At 36.0% G+C, this 23,942-nt stretch overlaps 1 protein-coding gene across 1 annotated transcript in view; it reads right to left on the bottom strand.

Moving 5' to 3' along the window:
* Positions 1–23,942, bottom strand: part of TMC1 (transmembrane channel like 1) — a gene marked incomplete at both ends in the record, with an annotated part of 192,686 nt that overhangs the window by 148,193 nt on the left and 20,551 nt on the right. The gene's annotated exons all lie outside the window — the stretch shown is intronic.

The following is a 23,942-nucleotide window of genomic DNA, read 5'->3' as shown; positions in this document are numbered from 1 at the left end:
TGTAACCCCCTCCTTAGGAATGACCTATCACTCCAGCCCGCCCTGTTCCCGCCAATGAATGTACTAATCAAGTCTAAGAATTGTTGTTTGATTTTCCCCGCAGTGTATGGTGATTTGTTAAAGGAGACTGTGATGTGTGTAAAGTCCCCGCCCTCCCCAAAAAGTGTACTTAAGCACTGCTCAACCCCTGCCCGGGGCTCTGGGCTGCTCTCCCTTCTTGAGTGAGCACAGAGCCCCAGTGCGCTGGAATGGATCCCCAATAAATCCCCTTCTGCAATTGCATGAGTCAGTCTCTTGGTGGTCTCTTCCTCCGACGTTTTGCAGGACCCTTACAATTCTATTTCCTTGAATTCAGAGATTTGCAAAACATACCAGCCATAGCCTATCAGCTCAATACAAAATAACTTCAATGAAAATAAATTCTATATTACAATAGGTACATTGGGGTTTACTGAGTCATTTCATTTTATAAGAAATTGAATTGCTAGCAAAGCTATAGGCACATGCCCAAACAAATTAGGTTATTATAACCAAATTAACTACTTAAAAATAGAAAATAATTTATTCCAACCAGTTTCACCAAGCATCAAAAAATCTGTAGGAAAAAAAAATGCCTAAAGTCTGGGATCTTTCCTATTTCAAATATTCCTACAGGTATCACATTGATCCAGTTTAAATTTGCCAGTACATGATTCACCTTGATAATATGAAAATTGGTGATTTTCTAGTTCAATATAATACAATACTTCTGCTTATTACCCACCTCAAACTTGTACAGTCTGTTTTTTTCTGTTTTGCTTCATTTTTACAAAGGAACATATAGGTTTTATAAAAACGTAATGTTTTCACTAATGTATGCATTGGTCACAGTTCTAGTAAGTCACCCAGAGACAGAGCTCTATGACTTGCCTTGGTTAAAAAATGAAAAGTACACCATTCCTTAAAAAACAAAGTCTAAATTGGACTCAGTAGTTCACATCTATAATCCCAGCTACTTGGGAGGCTGATGCAGACAGATTAGTTAAGGCTAGCCTGGGCAACTTACTGAGAGCATATCTCAAAATTAAAAATATTTTTTAAGGGTTCAGTGGTAGAGCACCTATGGATTTATTCCCCAGCCTCACTCCTACCCTACCCCCCCACAGTCTATTAACTTACTATATTAATTTTACTAATTTTTATATAATGTGAAATGATATAAATCCAAAAAAGCAAAGATGACAATGTTACCATGAGCGGATGAAACAACCCCTGGTTTTATTTCTGCTTTAGCACTGTCAAAGGTTATTATTCAGAAGCTGATAGGCATATGGAAAAGGCAATGCATGTCAAGAGTGTAAATTCCACTCACAAAGCAGATTATTATAAAAGCATTCAAACAGTATTTTCATAAAAATTTTTAGGATATGCAAAAATGTTATCACTCAACATCAGCCTCAGGATGTGAAAATAAATGTTCTTTTGTTCACAGTGGACATATGTCTTCTGTTGCTAGCGGTAACTGGATCTACCCAGGACAAAGAGTTTTGTCACTACTGAGAATTTGCAGTAATGAAGGCAGACACTTTTAAGATGATATTCTCCATTCTACAATAGGTCATGCTTTCTTATTTGCAATTAATGCCACCACCAAGCTTCAAAGAATTCCTGAGGAAGGCATTTTAATATCAGATTAGCCTTGGAGCAAAATCTTATCAGTATGTACAATAGAGAAAGAGCTAAGGAAAAATAGCAAATGCTAACCCCCAGACTACTCTGCAACACAACTAACCAAAGCATTTAAAAAAACAAATGCACAATTTATTATGCTGATTTGTAATGATTGATTCATTGAAACATAATTAAATAAAGTAGGAAACACTACTAAATGAACAAAAATATAAGGGCATTTTTCAATAGGTTCATACGTTAAATAAAGGAAGCAAAACCAAATGTCCCTAGCCATGGAGATGAAAAAGAACGGTTTTCTCTAATTTCCAAGTGACAGAAAAAGCCAGGCTGGAGTCGTGGACCATCTTCTCCAGTACAAACAGAGTAAAACTTTAAAATTCATAAAAAAAGACATCCCTGTGGTGTCATGTAGAAATAACTAAGAAAGAACTGTGATTTCTAAGTGGTACAAGAAGTGTATTGCGGGAACAGCCCATGCCCTCTGCTTGAGTTGACATTCCAAAGTGATACTGCTCTGGGCATGATCATCATTGCCATATTCTCATTACTGCCTTCCCCGCCTGATAGCACTCTTTTGTCTGGCCAAGAAAAAGTCATTTTTATGCTCATTGGAATAATAACTGTTTTGTTCTTTATTCAAACCTTCAGTTAAGGCATCATCAGCATCAAGCAATGAATAGCAGCACTGTGACTGGGAGATTTAAGACTCCATTAAAATCCTCAGAACAAGCTTGATTGGAATGGAATAGTATTTTGCCTGAAAAGTAAGTATCAACATTGGTCTGCATTTCCTTCAACTCAAAGCAATGCTGAAGAAACAAGCTAAAAACTTTTTCCAAGGCAAAAGCCTGTGCAAAAGGCAAACTCAGCTGTAGATTGTCTTTCCTTTCTTGGACAATTTTTAAGATGGCCTATTGCCATCCCTTCTTTTAGCAATCCCTATTAGTTTATTTCTAGTCATATGACTCCCTCATGCTTTGGCTGCTTCCCAAAGCCTATTGATCTTATGGTTTAAAAATAATCCTCTCTCCTGGGATGATGGGAGGTCAGCGAAACCAGAGGAGAGGGAGATCTGTCAAGATGTTGGAGGCAGCAAAGCAAAACTGCACTGAAGGAGAACAGGCAGTGGGAGCAAGTGAACCGTTTCACCCAGCTCTCCTACTCCCCAGTTTATAACCCAAAGGACTCAATGTTCAATATTTTTAAAACATCCCAGGTTAACAAAAATCAGGCCACTTTCAGTTATTTGTACTACCAATACTCCAACTGAGAATTTGAAGGTTAGTAACTAGAAAATATTAATAAAATAAAGGTACTTTTTATCTTAAGATGGTGTGTTACAAAGTAAAATGTCCTCATTCTATATATAAATTAACAAAATAAAAGTATAAAGAAGTTATAAGACACTTAACACAACAAAACCATAAAGAGAGAGAGAGAGAGAGAGAGAGAAAGGAAAACAGGTCAGTAAAACTATATAAAATAAGTGACAATTTTTAAAATTTTTTCTTTAAAATATAGGATCCTTAAGAATAGACACTATGAAAATTTTATGCTCTCAAAATGCTAGGTCTGTGGATGCCAAGTAACCATCAAATTTCTGGGGTTTTTTTTATTATAATGTTAATTCTGATAGTGATCCAGATTATGATATGGGGAAAATTGTGTGTGTGTGTGTGTGTGTGTGTGTGTGTGTGTGTGTGTATGCCAAGAATAGCATTTAGATTCTTTGCTTTTTAAAAAGCTAAACAAAAAAGTAAACCAATCCAAATTTCAAAAGGAATGGATGAAGTTATCCCTAAAGAAGAATGGTCCAACAGTGAACCACTTGAATGCGAGATGGTCACCAAACAATAGTGAGAGATGATCTCCCCTTAGGGAATGGCCAAAATTTCTGCTTCCTTCAGTTATCCTAACACTGTTAGTGGATGTGAGGACCAGGACAGAAGACATTGGCTACAAAATGGAATAATAATAATGGGCTGTTATTCTTCCTCCTTCAGGTTAATATCTATGCAAGACCATGAATCTGGCTCACATTAACAAAGCAGCTTCCTTTATTTTTGCTACTTTTAAGTAAGGACCAGAAGATGTCCATGACCTTCATATATAATAATTCTAAGTCTTTCAAATGATGGAATTAAGCAGGATATTTTGGAAGACTTTGAATGAAGAACCATTTAATTATCAAATATTTGAATAAACCTGTAAATTAGTTAAGACACTTAAAAAATTCTTAGGAATGGGAAACATGGAATGAGATTACACTTAAATATAATCAAAGTGGCTGGGAAAAATACGTAACACAACACAGCTAGGCTGATATTCCCTTTATGTGTGCCAGTAACTTTCTTAAGACCAGTTTTAAGAAGACCATGGAGTTCATGTGTTCAAGAACACCCTAATGGAAACTTGTTTAATAAATGCCAAGAAAACCAGCCTTATTTTCAAATATTAATATGTCTTAGAGATATGAAATATTTATTTTAAGTTCCTGTGGTCTGAAAATTACAAAGAGAATAAAAATTTAGGTTTTTTGTTAAGACTCAACCACCCAATAGAGAGAGGCAGGCAAAAAAATATAACTATTATAGTTGTAGTCATTCTTCTGTGATTTTCCTTCTAGATTTCCCTTCAGTTTTGAGACTCTGAGGCCCCGAAGAAGTCAAGAATAAAAAACAGTTTATGGTTGCTTTATTAAAAACACAATGTGAATTATTGTAGTTGCCAAATGGAACATAATGAAATCTACAGAGAAACACATTTTACAATGAGGTTGCAGACAGAAGATGGCTAACTCTTATAACAGAGAGAAGAAAAAAGAAATTCACTTAAAACAAAGATACCCTTTCTATCTTTTTAGAATGAAAATACACACACACACACACACACACACACACACGGGGAAATAAGGGATGCACACAGAATTTTCTTGCACTTTTTCTTTTTGCTTATATTGTACAATAAATTATAATTAAACCTAGGCTGAGCAAAATGAGTAGCTGGTATGCTTCCAAATTCTCCCCTCCATGAGCTAGAAGAGCAAATATGAAATGCTGAAGCACAGTTCTTCAAGTGGCGAATTATAGGCTGGAATATTTGTGAGAAACTGCAATTATATATTTCACGACACCATCTGTCTACAAAAAGAACAAAAAACATTCTTATTCTATGTGGTTTGGACAGTTGGCTTTTAAAAAAACTATATATATTCAATAAATAAATAGTTATTTACAAAGGCATTTAGGGTTCTCTGAAGTTACAAAGAAGTAAATGGTGAGTCTTTCTTTCTTTGCATTTATATTATTTGGGGGAGGAAACATTTTTTATTTAACCATGCTATCATAATACATACTCAGAGTGTGTGCTCTCACATTTCAATTTCCACCAAAAAGGCCAACCACTGTAAATAAGTGTGGTGGAACCAAAATATAATTCCTCGTGCTGCGTTTTTGTGGCTAAAACCTATTCTAGTAATAGCACACCAAAATAACAACCAGATGAAAATACAAATGTGTATTATAAACCCTTAGTATCCATGCTTTTTTTCTTGGCTTACTCAGAACAAAAAGAAATCTTTCTGTTCTCCATAGCATCCCTGCAATAGTCTAAGTGATGAAGAAGAATGGTTGTCAGGGTCCATGGATAAACAAACAAAATGAAAACACAAAAAAACACTACAGAATTGTGAGGCAGTAAAAGCAGCCATTGTTCAGGGGCATAAAGTATCACGGAGAGGGTGGCTAAACTCTGAGGCATCTTTACCCTTCCTCTGCAGAGCTGCTTATGGTCCCACCAGAGATGGTAATTAATGCTCATTAGCATACATTAGCAAATGTTAATCAGTGTCTTCTAGAGAACAAAAGACAGTGGGGGCAGGGAAAAGTCACAATTAAAGGCTTAGTGGTGAGGGAGGTGTTGTCCCATGGAGATGCAGATGGAAGACACAGGACTGGGATATGTAATTTCCTGGAATTTGGAAGTTCTGTCTTTCTGACAAATGGTAACAGCTCTGAGAAAGATAAAATAATATAGTTCATTTTTTTCCTAAAAATAGAAATAAACAGGAAAAGAAAAATCAAGTCCTAAACTGAAATGAATAATTTTTTTTTCCTGTCCTTTAGTTGTTTAGGGAATCATACTTGATAGGATTTGCTACCCAACTAGGAGAATTACTGAACACAGTAATCATCACTTAATAAAAAGGAATCTAAATGCTAGGTGTCCTCAAAATTTATAAGAATTATGACCATCCATCCATCCCAATTTTTTTTTTACCACAGACTTAACTTATAATGTTCAGTAAGACTAAACCAGTAAGTAATTTCTAAATGGTCTGTAATGTAATTAAAATAGTTGACATAGAATGTAGTATACATATTAATTTATATCTCAGGGGAAGCTAGTGGCATCTGAGTATTCTACTTAGCATTCCACAATGTTAGAAAGGAGACTGAACCTCTGAAAAACTAGTCAGAAACACTTCAGCCATCTCTATCCCAGCTTAACATCAAATGATTTGATAACTGAAATAATGCCGATTAGAAATAAATTTTATGAATTAAATGTGACCAAAACAGGTAGTTTGGGTAAAAATATTTTTTCTGCCCTATGTCCTTAGCAGAACATATACTAACTTTGACATCCTTTTGGAATAGTAGGTACTCTGGACCTAGGAGTCCCAAACATTAAGTGCTTTGTTTTGCACTTAATGAAGGAATTTGTTTTCTAATAAAACTGTTATGATGGAGATATATTATTCCCACTTTCCAGATGGGGAATCAAAGAGATAGGGTGTGTAAGTGGGTAGATAGCCTCGGTTCACACAGACAATAAATGACAGATTTGTCACCCAAAACCCAGTACCAAGGCCCACTGATTTTATATCTGATAGGGAATATACAGGTGTGAGCATTAGGAACATAACATTGAGGGAATAATTCTACAAAAAACTGAGCCCACTGTGCTGATCCCCAGGTTTTCTTTTTTAAAGAGATTTACCTGCAGCCCTGCCTGGCTTAAGTCAACAGGCTATACATTCCTCAGCAAACAACCTGTTATCTGCAAGAGAAATGCAGGCCCCAAATGCCAATAAAAAGCACACAAGCTGCTCTGAAGGGGACTGAGCGGATTTTTGTGACCTTAACATAGACCACAACTCAGGGAGATAAAGATAATTCCCTCTAACCATGAAATCTGTAGAAACAGGCTCCAATTAGATCCAGTCAGCATGGACCAAAATGACCTAGAGTTGTCAAGTGCTATATGAACTTGAAAGTTTGTCATTCTGCTGACAAAAGCCAGGAGTGTTCCAGTGTGGAACACTCTGGAAACTCTCTGGAAATGTTAGGGAACAGACAGATGAGGATAGTGAGAACATGAGGTTAAGAGAATAATCCTACCAAGTGGACCCACTGTGCTGACTGCTACATGCTTTCTTATCCAAGAAGCAACTTACCTATAGCCCTGCCTGGCTTCAGTGAACAAGATACGTCACATTCCTCAGCAAACTACCTGTTTGCTACAGGAGAAATGCAGGCCCAAAACAATGTTGATAAGAGGAACCCAAGTTTCCCTGAAAAGGAAGACTTTTGTGACCAGATCCTGAAACTCTGCAAGATAAGGATAATTCCTCCTAACCATACAATCTGTAAGAATATACATTTAAGAATCCATTTAGAACCAGTCAGCACGGGCCAAGATAACCTAGAGTTGCCACGGCACCGAAGACTTGAAAGTCTGATGTCTCCCTGATGTCAGTCAAAAGTCAAGAGGTAGACCTGGACAACACTCTCTGGGAACTTCTCTGAGATCCCCAATAAAATTGGAGTTCAGAAGAGGCACATTGTCCTCCCTCTCCTCTCTGAGAGGGTCCACTCTCGCCCTTGAGAGAGTCCCTTTCCCCTTTCCTATCCCTCCAATAAACTTATTCCTATCACTCTGAGTGACATGTTTGAAATCTGACTTGGTTGCAAGAAACAGGGTTTGAAGAGGGGGGTTTTCACATTGCCTCAGTTTCTCAAATTGCCACAGCTCTGTAACACTGGAATCCCAAATAAAACTGGAAGGCAGGAAGGGTGTGCCTTCCCCCTCTTCTCTGATAAGACCCCCTCTCTCCCTTGAAAGTGTCCCCTTTTCCCTTTCCTATCCTGTTTTAATAACTCATGACTGTTTCTCTGAGCAATATGTCTGAAGTATTTCTGGCATGATTGCACCTTGACTATATGCAGTGGGATGCATCCTGGAGAATGGTTTTCCTAGGGCAAGAAGGGATAGTCAGTGTTCCAGGAAAGAAGAGATGATAACTTGCTTGCAGTGTTCACAGTGGTTACTATGAAAAACAGATCGAGAATATTGTTACAAACTGGGTGTTAATTTTATATCCTGCTACTTTGCTGAATTCATTTATGAGGTTCTAGAAGCTTTCTGCCAATTCACAATAGCTAAGCTATGGAACCAACCTAGATGCCCTTCAACAGATGAATGGATTAAGAAAATGTGGTATTTATATACAACAGACTATTACTCAGCATAAAGAAGAATGAAATTATGGCATATGCCAGTAAATATGTGGAACTGGAGACTATCATGCTCAGTGAAATAATCCGATCCCCCCCAAAATACAAAGATCTAATATTCTTTCTGATATGTGGATGATTATACACAACAAAGGTGGAGGAGGGAAGAATAGAAGTTTATCTGAGCAGACGAAGGGAATGAAGGTAAGGAAGGGAGAATTGGAATAGGAAAAATAGTAGAATGAATCAGAGCTTTCCTATGTAGATATATGAATACATGACCAATGAATTTCCTTATCATGTACAACTGCAAGAATAGTATCCTAATTAGAAGCAGTTATACTCCATATATGTATAATATGTCAAAATACACCCTACTGTCATGTATATCTAAAAAGAACAAGTAAAAAAGCAAAAACAAAAGTTTAGTAATATAAAACACAAAAATGGGGGGAGAGATTGGAGAAAGATGGAAGAATGGAGGGGTCGCTTCACTGGTAGAACAGTGGCTTGAACCAAGAAAAACAGGCAGGTGAAAAGCAACAAGGTGAGTGAATGATCAAGAATTAGGGGGAGACTTTACTGGAACTTAATAATGGACACTGAAAACACATTGGGAACTCAAGAGATCTTGTACAATAAAATAAGAGAGAAAGATCCCAGCCGCACAGCTGCAATACTGGATAGAGGCACAAATCAGAACAGTCCCTATGTGAATACAGTAAAGCAATAAAGGAATTAAAGGAACTGCTATTATCAGGAAAACTGAAGCACGTTGGGGTACAGAGAGCTTGTAGATAAGAGACACAGCTCAAAAAACAAAACAAAACAAAACAGTAAACTATACTGCACAGCATCTGTGTGTGGGAGGGAAGCCAGCATCTTTCTCAGTGGCATGCATGGCATGCATGGAGGACAGTGGAAGGAACCATTCTTCAGTGGCTGCACAGGGGCCAGCAGCTGGGAAAGCTGATTACTGGCAGACCGTAATCTGGCCCCCAAAATGAGCCTGGCAAACATAGGTTACATGACAGAGAGTGTGCCTAAGTGACCAGGAGAAAATCAAGTGTGGAGATATGTTTACACAGGGGAATGCTGGTCATGGAAACCCACCTAGTTTTCCCCTTCAATCTATCTGCTTACAGGATGGGCTGGGAAAATAGTACCTGACCAGGAATGTGAAAGGTTTGGAGTGGGAGAGATTATGTCTGGAGACTGAATCAGACAACAGGAATTATGGGATCCACAGATGAAGTAGTGAGCTACGAACAGGCTCCTACTCCACACAGGTGGGACCCAAAGGAGATTCCTGGGGTGCAGTCTTCCAATGTGGACTGGCAATTGCTGGACCTTGGAAGTATGCTGACTTAAAATCTCCAAACCAATAAGCATCAAGCAAAGAGACCAGAACATACCTAAACCTACATTCCACCTTCAGGAGTTCCAACTCCAGGACTAATCCTTTCACTCTAGCAACCCCAACCATACTGAGGGTGGTGCTAGCATAAAACCTCCAGACAACACCATCTAACTGCTGAGAAGGGAAGCTGAGAAACTTTTAAACTCCAATGGAAAAAAAATATATTAATTTTTTATTGAGATCCTTTTTTTTCTTCTCTCACTTTTCTACCATCATTGTAACCAAGAATTTTTTATTCAGCAGTTTATTGAGGAATGGGATGTCTGAATAGTATATTAGAGTTTTGTTGTGTATTCTTTTATTTTTACTTTTTTCTTTTTCTTTTTAATTTTTTCTTTTTTTAATTTTTACTTTACATATAATTTTACTCTCACTTGCCTGTTTCTATAGATTCCCTCTCTTTTCTCCTACTAATAGCCAACCTCTTTTAATTCTTTTTTCACTCTTCCTGTAATTTTTTACTACCATCTTCTCTCTTCCTTCCTCATAAACATCACATCCTACACTACTTCTGCTCTCTCTTTGTCCACCAATTAAAATTATAAGACCTTTTCAAACTTACTATTTATATTATAGACAATAATTGAACATATCACTTCTGATTAATGCAACAAAACTGTGAATGTTGTAATAGGAGCTATTTGGTTTAAGGATGTATATTGTTTGCATTGGGTGTTGTTATTATTTGTTTCCCTTTTGAAGGCAAGCTACTGAAAACCTTCAGGGACACTATAAGTCTACAGGTAGAAACTGTGCTGTCTCAGATCCCCACTGCTAGATGGGCAGACACACAGACAATATGAAAAAACAAGCACCGCAAACAAACCAAGATGCTCCAATAATAGAATCCACTGACAACACAGTAGAAGATATGTCAGAGAAGTTTAGATTGTGCATAGTTAAGTGGATCCACGATGTACCAAAGATGTAAGGAATAAAATTAGAGATAAATTTCAGGAGGCAAAAGATCACTTCAATAAAGAGATAGAGATTATGAAAAAAATCAAGCAGAAATCCTTGAAATGAAGGAATCAATAAACCAAATTAAAAATTCAATGGGAAGCAACAACAACATACTAGAACACTTGAAAGACAAAACCTCAGGCAATGAAGACCAAAATATATAATCTTGAAAATAACATTGACCATCTAAAGACGGTAAAAAGCCATAAACAAAATTTCCAAGAATTATGGGATAACATGAGAAGACCAAATTTAAAATTTATCAGACTATATGAAGACATAAAATATAAGCCAAAGGAATGCACAATCTTTTCAATAAAATAATATCAGAAATTTTCCCAAACCTAAAGAATGAAATGGAAAATCAAATACAAGAAGCTTACAGGACCCCAAATGTACAAAATTACAACAGACTGACACCAAGACACATTATAATGAAAATACCTAACATACAGAATAAGAATAGAATTTTAAAGGCTATGAGAGAAAAATATCAGTTCATACACAGAGGGGAAACCAATATGGATCTCAACTGATTTCTCAACCCAGATCTTCAAAGGTAGGAGGTCTAGAATAATATATACCAAGCACTTAAAGAAAATAGATGCCAACCAAAAATTCTGTATCCAGCAAAATTAAGTTTTGTATTTTAAGATGAAATAAAAACCTTCCATGATAAACAAAAATTAGAACAATTCACAACAAGAAAGCCTGCACTACAGAACATTTTGAACAAAAGATTTCATGAAGATGAAATTTTTAAAAAAAGTAAAAACCAGTAAAGAGAGGAACTACACTAAAAGAATAGTAAAACAAAGAAGAAACCAATTCAAATTAAAAACTAGAAATAAACCAAAATGATTGGGAATACAAATCATATCTCAATAATAACCTTTAATGTTAATGGCCTAAAATAATCAATCAGAATACACAGATAAGCAGATTGGATTAAAAAAAAAAAAGACCCAAAAGTATGCTGTCTCCAAGAGGCTCACTTCATAGGCAAAGACATCACAGACTAAAGGATGGGGGAAAAAAAAAAAAACACATCATTCACACGGATCACATAAATAAGCAGGGGTTTCTATTCTCATATCAGATAAAGTAGACTTCAAGCCAAAGTTAATCAGAAGGGACAAAGAAGGACATTTCATACTGCTTAAGAGAATTATACAGCAACAAGACATAATAATCATAAATATTGATGCCCCAAATAATGGATCACCTATGTACATCAAACAAAACCTTTTCAATTTCCAGAATCCAATAGACCACAACAAAATAACATACCTCTCTCACTACTGAATAGATCCTCCAAACAAAAACTAAACAAAGAAACTATAAATAATACAATCAATAATTTAGAGTTAACAGATACATATAAAATATTTCATCTATCAATGACAAATATTTTCTTCTCAGCAGCATGTGGATCTTTCTCTAAAATAGACCATATCTTTCAGGGCATGGTGGAGCATGCCTGTAATCCCAGTGGCTCTGAAGATTAAATCAGGAGGACTGTGAGTTCAAAGCCACCCTCAGCATCTTAGGGAGGCCATAAAGCAACTCAGTGAGACCCTGTCTCTAAATAAAGTATAAAAAAGGGCTGGCAATGTGGCTCAGTGTTGAGTGCCTTGGATTCACTCTCTAGTACAAAAATAAAATAAGGTAAAATAAAATAGACCATATCTTATGCCACAAAGCAACTCTTAGCAAATACAAGAAGAAGAAGAAGAAGAAGAAGAGGAGGAGGAGGAGGAGGAGGAGGAGGAGGAGGAGGAGGAGGAGGAGGAGAAGAAGAAGAAGAAGAAGAAGAAGAAGAAGAAGAGGAGGAGGAGGAGGAGGAGGAGGAGGAGGAGGAGGAGGAGGAGGAGGGGGGGGGATACCATCTTACATTCTATCAGATCATAATGGAATGAAATTAGAAATCAATGATAAAATAAAAAATAGAAGCTATTCTAACACCTAGAGACTAAATAGTACACTAGTGAATGACAAATGGATAGAAGGAAAAATCATGGATGCAATAAAAAAATACTTAGAAGTAAAGGGGAATAGTGATTGCACATATCAAAGTCTTTGGGTTACCATGAAGGCAATGCTAAGAGGAAAGTTCATTGCATTGAGTTTATTCATTAAAAAACTAAAAGTCAATGAATAATGCCAACATAACATCTCAAAGCCTTAGAAAAATAAAAATAAATCAACACCAAAAGCAATAGAAGACAGGAAAAAATTAAAATCAGAGCTGAAATCAATGAAATTGAAACAAAAGAAACAATCCAAAAAATTAATTAAAAAGTTGGTTCTTTGAAAAAAAATGAATAAATTGATAAACCCTTAACCACACTAATGAAGAGAAAGACAGAGAAAACTCAAATTACTAAAATTCATGGTGAAAAAGGAAATATTTGGACATTACTAAAATACAGAAGATAATCAGAAACTAATTTGAAAATTTATACTCTAATAGAATAGAAAATCTTAGACATTAGCAAATTTCTAGAGACTTATGACCTACCCAAACTGTATCAAGAGAACATACCCAATTTATAAAAATCAATTTCAAGCAATGAAATTAAAGATGCCATGCCATCAAAAGCCTAACAACTAAGAAAAGCCCATGACCAGACATATTTCAGCTCAGTTCTACAAGACCTTCAAAGAAGAATTAATACCAATAATCCTCAAATTATACTATGAAATAGAAAAGGAGGGAACCCTTCCAAACTCATTCTATGAGGCTAGTATCACCCTGATATATAGGCTAGACAAAGACATATCAAGGAAAGAAAATTTTAGGCCAATATCCCTAATGAACATAATTGCAAAAATTCTCAATGAAATTCTCACAAATCATATACAAAAACATATTAAAAAGATAGTGCACCACAATCAAGTGGGACTCATCCCAGGGATGCAAGGTTTGTTCAACAAATGGAAATCAATGAATGTAATTCATCACATCAATAGACTTAAAGACAAGAATCATATGATTATCTGAATAGATGCATAAAAAGCATTTATATTTAACAAAAAAGCATTTATATTTAATAAACTACAGCCCCACTTTTTGTTCCAAACACTACAACAACTAAGGATAGCAGGAACATACCTCAATGTTGTAAAAGCTATCTATGCTAAACTCAAGGTCAACATCATTATAAATTGATAAAAAATGAAAGCATTCCCTCTGAGAACTGTAAAAAGACAATGTTGCCCTCTTTCACCATTTTATTGAACATTGTCCTTGAAACTAGCGAGAACAATTCGACAGACAAAATTCAAGGGATACATACATAGGAAAAGAAAAACTTAAACTATCCCTATTTGCTGATGACATGATTCTATATTTAGAAGAAAGAACCAAAAATTTCCACCAGAAATCTTCTAGAACTAATAAATGAATTTATCAAAGTAGCAGGATATAAAATTAACACCCAGGATTCAATTCATTCCTATACATCAGTGATAAACCTACTGAAAGTGAAATTAGAAAAACTATCCCATTAATAATAGCCTCAAAAAATATTGACAATCAATTTAACCAAAGAAATGAAAACTACAGACCACTAAAGAAATTGAAGAAGACCTCAGAAGATGGAAAGATCTTTCATGTTCTTGGATAGGCAGAATTAAAATTTTCAAAATGGTCAAATTACAAAAAAACATTACACAGATTTAATGTAATTCCTATTAAAATCCCATTGACATTCTTAATAGAAATAGAAAAAGCAATCATGAAATTCATTTGGAAAAATATGAGGCCTAGAATAACCAAAGCAATGCTCAGCAAGAAAACTGAAGCAGGAGGCATCAAAATCCCAGATCTTAAATTATACTACAGAGCAATAATAACAAAAATGGCATGGTTTTGGCACCAAACCAGACATGTAGACCAATAGTACAGAATAGAATACATAGAGACAAACCTACATAAATACAGTTATCTCATACAAGACAAAGGCGCCATAAACATACACTGGAGAAAAGATAGCCTCTTCAACAAATGGTTCTAGGAAAACTGGAAATCCATATGTAGCAAAATGAAATTGAAATTCCTTTCTCTAACCCTGCCCAAAACTCAACTCAAAGTGGATCAAGAACCTAGGCACCAGAACAGAAACTTTATGCCTAATAGAAGAAAACGTAGGTCCAAATCTCCACCATGTTGGCTTAGGAACTGACTTCCTTTAACAAGACTCCTGAAGAGCAAGAAGTAAAAGTAAGAATTAACAAATGGCATGGAATCACACTAAAAAGCTTCTTATCAGTAAAGGAAATAATCAAAAATATAAAGAGAGAGCCTGTAGAATGGCATAAAATCTTTACCATATGTACCTCTCATTGAGCATTAATCTCCAGGATATATAAAGAACCCAAAAAACTTAACACCAAAAAACCAAATAAGCCAATCAATAAATGGGCTAAGGAACTGAACAGCAAAACAATAAATATGATCAGTCAACAAATATATGAAAAAATGTTCAACATCACACTAGCAATTAGAGAAATGCGAATTAAAACTACACTGAGATTTCACTCTAGTCAGAATGGCAATTATCTCAAGAACACAACAACAATAAATTTTGGTGAGGATGTGGGGGAAAAGGTCACTCATACACTGCTGGTGGGACTGAAAATTGGTGCAACCACTCTGGAAAGCAGTATGGAGATTCCTTAGAAAACTTGGAATGAAACCACCATTTGACCCAGCTATCCCACTCCTGAGTCTATACCCAAAGGACTTAAAATAAACATACTACAGTGACACAGCCACATCAATGTTTATAGCAGCTCTTTTCACAATAGCTAAATTATGGAAGCAACCTAGATGCTTTTCAATTGATGAATGGATAAAGAAAATATCTATACACAATGGAATATTGCTCAGCCTTAAAGAAGAAAGAAATTATGGCATTTTCAGGTAAATGGATGGAACTAGAGAATATCATGCTAAGTGAAATAAGCCTATCCCCAAAAATCAAAGGTTGAATGTTTTCTCTGATATGTGGATACTAATTTACAATTGGGGGATGGCTGGAGAAAGAATAGAGGTACTTTGGATTAGACAGAAGGTAGTAAATGGAGAGGAGGGGTATGGGGTTAGAAAGTATAGTAGAATGAATCAGACATTATTACCTATGTGCATATATGATTTCACAACTGTTGTAATTCTACATTATGTACAACCCAAAGAATGTGAAGTTATGAAACATTTATATACGATGTGTCATAGTGCATTCTACTGCCATGTATAACTAATTACAACAGATTTTATAAAAGAAAAGAATTTGGGTATTCTCAAAGGAGGTATATAAGGGTTTTTCAAGAATCATTGAAATCACCATTAATTGTAAACTGGGATAAGAATCATTAACATTTTTTCTTAATGATTATTGCTATTGATAGAATGTTAATATCCTCCCAAATTCACACATTGAAACCTGACTTCCAATATAATGATATCAGAGGTTTGGAAGGTAATTAAGTTATGGAGTGATTAAGTTATGAGCCTTGATGAATGGACTAGTACCCTTATAAAAGAGACTCCAGAGATTTTCCTTACCACTTCCACCATGTAAAGACACAGCAAAAAGATGGCCCTTTACAAATTAGAGAGTAGACTCTCACCAGACACCAAATCTGCCAGTGACTGGATCTTAGCAGTCCACAGAAATATAAGAAATAAATTTATTGTTTCTAAGCTACTCATACTATGGTATCTTGTTGGAGTAACCTGAGCAGATAAAGATAATTTATATTATATTTTGTATAAATAACAAATGTCTTGTGCTAAGTAAAGTCAGAAGGAGAACAGGGAATAGAAGATGGTACATGACCACAGATCACAGACATGCAGGTAAAGGGGCAAGAAGTGACCATAGGTCTACAGAAATCTAGAGTCAGAAAACAGAGGTTCAGAAAGAAAATCTTAGGGAAGCAAAGAAAATAGTTATATTTTCTAACTTCTAGGGTGCGTAATTACATCTTAAACTCAAGGGGGGGAAAAATGAACCCATTAAAAAGACTTCTGTAAATACAAGGAAAAAATGGGGAACATGCATTGGCATATGCTCACCTCTGAATAGCAGGGGCAAAATGAGAGACTTTTGGGTCAAATATGTTGTGAGCTTGAAAATTAAAGAACATTGAACAAACATAATGGATTTTATAAGAAAAATTAAGTAAGAAATTAGTTATAAATAGATTTTTCTTTAGTTGGATGAAGTTGAGAATGTCACACACAAATGTACTAATAAATTGATTTTCCCAACACACACATATGTAACTAGCACAGACACTATGGGTACTATCATGAGAATAAAGAAAGGAGTTTCTGTTAATGATACTATTCCTGTGATCATTTTGGCTATGGCTGTTAAATATTTTACTTGAAGAGTACAATCAGGGATTTATTTATTTGTTTGTTTGTGGTACTGGGGATTGAACCTAGAGGTGTGTAACTAGTGAACCACATCCCAGCTTATTTTGAAACAGAGTCTCATTAAGTTGCTTAGGCAACTAAATTGTTGAGGTTGGCCTTGAACTTGTGATTCTCCTGCCTCAGCTGCTGAGATTATAGGAGTGTACCACCACACCTGGCACAATCAGGGATTTCTAATTGCCTTACCTTCTGAAGCATAAGAAAATTAAAAGTAATTAAACTGTGTATCCCACAAAAGTCAACCAATTCCTAGGCGAAATTGATAACTCAATAAAAAACATAATATAGTCCATAAGAATGGATATATATATATATATATATATATATATATATATATATACATACACACACACACACACATATATAAACATATATATTTGTGATGAGTAGTTTTTAACTACTCTCATTTAATTTCATTTTCATAATTAGTTAATTATTTAGCATTACTTTACTAGTAATAAATATGAGGTTTGGAAAAATTAAGTAAACTGCTAAAGCTTACAAAGCAAGAAAGTGGCTAGACTAGGGCTGAAACTCATAACCATGAGTATAGATTCCCAAGACTTAATATAATTCATGTTTCTTATAAGGTATAGCATTGTCTTCAATACAGAAATAGTTAAACTAACTCAGATATATATTAAGATTTTTCTGTGCCTGAAAAGACTGTATAGAGTTCAGTACATTCTAATTCACCTCCTCCAACGTGTCAAAGAAATTGAATATACACAGGTCTAGTAATTTGCCAAAGATCATATAACCAATAAATACATAAATCAGATTTCATGCTGGCCTTCTATTTCCACATCCAGTGTTGTCTTCACACCACGCTGCCTCAGTACATTCACTTTTGCAAAAGACGGAACCCTGATTAATTCTGAGAATCTCTGCCTTCAAGATTACTTTGATGGAATCAGGCAAATCCACTAAAAACAAACTATAAGAAAGAATGTGGCAAATTCCACCAGAGAAATATAGGCAAAAGGCCTACAAGAAAGAGAATGATGGGGGTGGGAGGGGGAAGCTTCACCAGGAATTTCAGGATATTTCTTTTGGTTATTTTTCAAATATTTTGGAAAACAAAACATAATATAAATAAGCATACATCTTGCTATCTATATCCTTTGTATTAATCCTAATTTCTTCATAGTCATGGCAATGAAGAACAGAGTCTATTTCCACAATTGGCCTACTTCTGAGGAATATGAATAAGAAAGGGTACTTTTCCAGCGGGTCTTTAAGATGATTCATGTTGGCAGTTGGCTCTAATAGAAAGAGTCTGTGTTTGAATCAGCTTTGTTTGAGTTTGGGCCTTGCCACAATTTTGTACCATCTTATATTTATTTTGGTAACTTCCTTAGTGAAAGAAAGGAATAACAACCATCATAGTGTGTTGCTGTGAGAACTAAATATAACAACAAATGCATGTAATATGCATAGTATAGTACCTGGCATGGAACAAAGGTTATACTGGTCTACAAGTGTTAATCAAATGCCTTAATACGTGCACGCAAATATTTGGCATTTTTTATCTATAATTCTAGGTAAGGAAGACACATCTACTCTGAGTTTTACCTTAATACCATGGACTTAACAAGTAGGAAAAAATCATAATATTTAGTCTGAGATGATACTAATTGGCATTTCACCAAAAGATAAAGAACAGAAATAAAATATTGTTCCAAATTGTCTCCTGGTACTTTTAGCTCCTTTGACACTCATGCTGGTGTCTGATGCCAACAAACGTTGAAAGTAGAGGCAGTCACATTCAAACTTTTGCCATCTGAGCCAATGGTGAACTTCATCATTTACATTTTTTTTGTTGTTGTTTTTGCTATTAGCAATTGAAGGAGCAATTGTAGCACCGGCTTAGGCTAAACAGTTAACAAGGGACTAGCAGCCACTGAGTCTTTCAGTGCTACAGAAATTGTAAAATCAGTTCCATACAAAGGAGTAGGTAGGAGTCAGTTCCGTCTGGACTGAGAGATTTGCATGGTCTCCCTCACCCAACCTCAGAATTCCTTTTGTTGGCAGTATTCTAAGACCCAGAGGACAGATCGTCATGACTGTGTAGCAATGGAAAAAGAAGAGGTACTTGACATCCTAAAAGTGGGACTTGTCCTTGCTGATATATTCTGTACGTTGATTATTGGTGATTTTTTTTGTTGTTTTTTTTTTTTTTTTTAGTTGACGGTAATCAATTTTATCCTGATTAAAGGCCAGAAGGTTGAGACTATAATTTGTGACTGTCCCATCCTGCAGGGAAGGACAATGGTATAAGATCTAATCTAGTCTTCTAAAAGCCTGGTAGAAAAGAGGAGAGAAAGCTGATGTTGATGAAGAGAGAACCCTCTAAAGAGCAAATAATGCAAGTTCTCATTACTTTTTAATTTCCCATTTTTGTTCACATGGGACGGTGTGTGTCATCCTCAAAGGAAAAGGCTGAGTAAAACACTATGTTCCTGAATGCCTCTTTCTGTTCCCAAAATCGAGCCAAGTTAAGGGACACTAGTTTTCTCTTATGTATGTTGGGAATTAGGACAAGTTCCCGTTATCTGTAGAAAGCTGCTTCCTTGAACATCTGACAGGATGGTTCTCCTTGGGATGATGACCACACAAGGACCAAAGCAAATTCAAGTTTATAAAACTCTTCTCTCGGCAGTAGCCAGTGCAGATCAGAGGACCATGGAGAGTGACATGCTCATCCAGGTGGCCACTCCAGGAAAAACCATGTGAGGGATAGGTGGAATTGCTTTCCTGTGAGACCAGAGGCACTTCAAGGAGAAGAGATTCACCTGTTCAGCCCATCACCACTGGACTTTCCAGCATGGCACCAGAGGCACTATGTGAGGCAGAGGTACGTCTGTCTAGCTTTTCTAGCTTTTCCATAAGCATTTTCAAAAACCCTTCAATCTCATATGCCATATCCAGGTGTCTTTCTTGGCTTCTCAGCAACCTGCCTCACTGTCCTAGGACAACTGGGCTGCGAACAATATAGAGAGAATCACTTTGGTTATTTGGACAAGTCATATCACAATTCCACCAAGTAAGACCACAGTACACTGTTATGGTTTAGATGTGAGGTGTTCCCCAAAAGCTCACCTGTGAGACAATGCCAGAAGGTTTGGAGAAGAAGTGATTGGATTGTGAGAGTCTTAACCCAATCCATGATTTAATCCCCTGATAAGGATTAATGGAGTGGTAACTGAAGTGGTAGGGTGTGATTGGAGGAGGTGGGTACTGGGGGGGCATGCCTTTGAGGTATATGTTTGGTATCTGGCCAATGAGGTCTCTCTCTGGGCTTCCTTATCATCATGAGAGCTGCTTTCTTCTGCCAAGATGTTCTGCCTCAACTAGAGCCCTAAGGAAAGGAGCCAGCCTCCTATGGACTGAGACCTCTGAAACCGTGAACCCTTAAATAAACTTTCCCTCTTCTACAATTGTTCTGGTTGGGTCCTTTAGTCACAGCAGTGAAAAAGCTGACTAAAACATACAATAAGTCCAGTTTCCTAATTCAATACATAATATTTCTCAGATGATTGATGATAGGACTAGAATTCTCATGGTAGCCTCAGAAACTACTCAGATTCCTAAGTGCATTCAGGTGTTCACAAGAAACTAATTCATGGCTCATAGAACTTCACCTCTGGCTTTTCAAACGCATCTTACCACTCAAACATCAAAATTCCATCCTGTCTCCTGAGTCATGGAATCTCAGTGTGAATGTATTTGTGTATAGTTGCATGCATGTAGGGGAGAAGACAGAGACACAAGGAGAGAGAATTTTTGAAAGAGTAAAAAAATTCAGAATCCTGGCTATCTTTTCACAACTTTTTTATTATCTCAAGTATCTCTTAACAGTAAGTTAGTTCCAAAGAACAAATTGTGTCAATTGTCTGTGCTTGGTAAAGCTGTTTGCTTGCCCTGAAGCAAAATCATCAATAGCTTGATGGATATGAGATTAGCTTATTTTTTATTCATCAGTTCAGCCTGGCAGCACTGAGAGTATATTTTAATGGGTTTCATGGACAAAGGCCCTGAGTTTTCCTCTTCATTCTGTGATGCTGAACCTTGCAAATGTCTCCAAACCTCTTTCTTGTCTCCTAAATCCTGGAGGATTCCCAGTAGGGAGAAGCCAGGCAATGCTTCTTAAAATCTAATGTACACAGCTCTCCTTGGAAGCTTATGAAAACACAGACTCCTGGGCCTCCCAGGAAAGTCTAGCCTCAGTAGGTCTAGGGAGGACCCAATAGTTGACTTTTCTAAAAACTACCAGGGGATGCTGATGCTGGTACTGGTTCTCTGGGAACCACTGCTTTGGCACATCCTGATGGACAGGGGAAAGTTAATAAGCACCTGCCACCTTCTTTTAGGGTACATAATTCTCATGACCTAGAAATTATATTTCTTTGTCTATCATTATGTCAATCTTACATCATCTTGATTACTGTACTTTTATAATTAACCTTGAGGGCAAGTATATGCCTTCTAACTTGGTTCTTTTTTTTCAAAGACTATTTGCCTCTTGTAAATCCTTTGCATTTTCATATGAATCTTAGGATCCATTTGTCAACTTATGCAGACATTTTAAAAAGCTACCTAGGATTTTAATCAGAATTGTGCTGAATATACAGATCAGCTTGGGGAGAACTGATATCTTAATAATTCTGTATCTTTCTATCCACAAATTGTATTAATGCTGGTCACAGAGAAAGTTGGGAAGTACTTCCTCCTCGATTTACTAGAAATGTTTATGCACAATTAGAATTACTTCTTCCTTAAGTGCTTGGTAGAATTCTCTAAGGCATCAATCAGACCTTGAAATATTTTTTATGGGAGAGTTTTTAACCATAAATTCAATTTTAAAAATAGATACAAGGCTATTAGGGTTGTCAATTTCTTATTGAGTGAGTTTTGTTAAGTTATGTCTTACCAGTAATTTGTTCTGTTTATCTAAGTTGCTAAATTTATTGGCAAGAGTTTTTCACAATATTACCTTATTGTGCTGGGTGTGGTGGCACACACCTGTAATCCCAGTGGCTCGGAAGCCTGAGGCAGGAGAATCCTGATTTCCAAGCCAGCCTAAGCAAAATCCAGGTGCTAAGCAACTCAGTGAGGCTCTGTCTCTAAATGAAATACAAAATAGGGTTGGGATGTGGCTCAGTGGTCGAGTGCCCCTGAGTTCAATCCCCAGTACAAAAAAGAAAAATCTTATTGTTTTCTTATCTGTAGAGTTTTTGATCTCACCTCTTTCATTCTTGTTTTCTGTGATTAGGTGAATAAATATTTCATTAAAATTAAATTAACAATTAAAATTTTTACCTTTTGATAAATTCCAAAATCTGGCCAATGGTTTTCTTTTACTGATCTTAGCAAGTTTTTTCGACCTTAATTTTCTCTTTGTGTTTCTGTTTTCTGTGTCATTATTTCACCTCTGGTCTTTGTTACTGAGATCACAGACTTTTCTGATATAGGTATAGAATACTACAGGTTTTCTTTTTCTTTCTTTCTTTTTTTTTTTTTTTTTTTTTTGATACCAGGGATGGAACTCAGGGGCACTCGCCCACTGGGCCACATCCCCAGCCCTTTTTCATATTTTATTTAGAGACAGGGTCTCACTGAGTTGCATAGTGCTTCACCATTGCTGAGGCTGGTTTTGAACTCTCAATCCTCCAGCCTCAGTCTCTGAGTTGCTAGGATTACAGGTGTGTGCCATTGCGCCCAGCTTAGGTTTTCTTTTAAATACTGCTTTCACTATATCTTTAAAAATGTAAAGTATTTTTGTGCTTGTTTATTTTAATTCAGTTCAAAGCACATTCAGATGTCTCTCTTGAATTCTTATTTGACATGTGGGTCATTTACAAGTATATGATATTTACTTTCCAAATATTTGGGGATTTTTCCAGTAATTTTCATATTGATTATTGATTTCCAATTTAATTTCTTCAGTCAAAAATATATATATATATTTAATATTTTTTTAGCTATAGATGAACACAATATCTTTATTTTATTTATTTTTTATGTGGTGCTGAGGATCAAACCCAGTGCCTCACATATGTGAGGCAAGCGCTCTACCACTGAGCTACAACCCCAACCCCAAAATATATTTTTTATTATTTGAATCTTTTAATATTTATTTTTGGCCTAGGATAGTTTTTCTTTTCAAATTTTCTGTATGCACTTGAAGAAAATGGGTATCCTGCTTTTCTTAAGTGAAGTGTTATATAAATGTCAATTAGCTCAAAGTTGTTAAAAGTTTTGTGGAGTTATTCAGTATGCCTACTGATTCTTTTTCTTTGATTGGTCTATCAGTTATTGAGAAAATGGCATTGAAATCAAACTATAATAGTTTGGTTATTTATTATTTATCTGTTCACTTATTTTTGTTTCAAACATTTACTTAGGATACCTTGGTCCTATAATTATCGAATTTTTAAATTTTTTTGCAGGCCATTCCTGCTCCTAGATTCAGCAAAAGCCTTCTTAGCAGTAGCAGCTGATAGCATCTAGTGCCTTCATTTACATATAGATATAGACCAGAAGAAATTTAGTGGGAAATAAAAAGCTAAGCAGATTTTTGTAAATGAAACATATTAATTACAGCCCTGTGAGATTGACCCACAAATCTGGGAGCTAAGATGGCTTCATGGTGCCAGACATCATGTTCAGGCCTCCTGACCAGAGGCTGAGTCACCAGTTGCCAGACTTGTCAAGGTTTATTTCAGGTACAGGTGCTTCCCCACCATGCCACCCAGGCCATCTGAATGCAGTGCTAAAGCACCCTGGATGTGACATTCTGTGTGTGAAATATCTTCGCACCACTTTCTACAGCAGCCTACCTAATAAGTATTGTATCTTAAAATAGACTTTCTTCCTTGAATTCTGCCTTTTAATCCACATAACTTAATGATGAAATAGC

This window comes from Spermophilus citellus (assembly GCF_964194105.1).
Source record: "Spermophilus citellus genome assembly, chromosome: 2".
NCBI classification, from domain to species: domain Eukaryota; kingdom Metazoa; phylum Chordata; class Mammalia; order Rodentia; family Sciuridae; genus Spermophilus; species Spermophilus citellus.
Note: the sequence above shows the minus strand (reverse complement) of the source record. Positions and strands in the feature narration are given on the sequence as shown.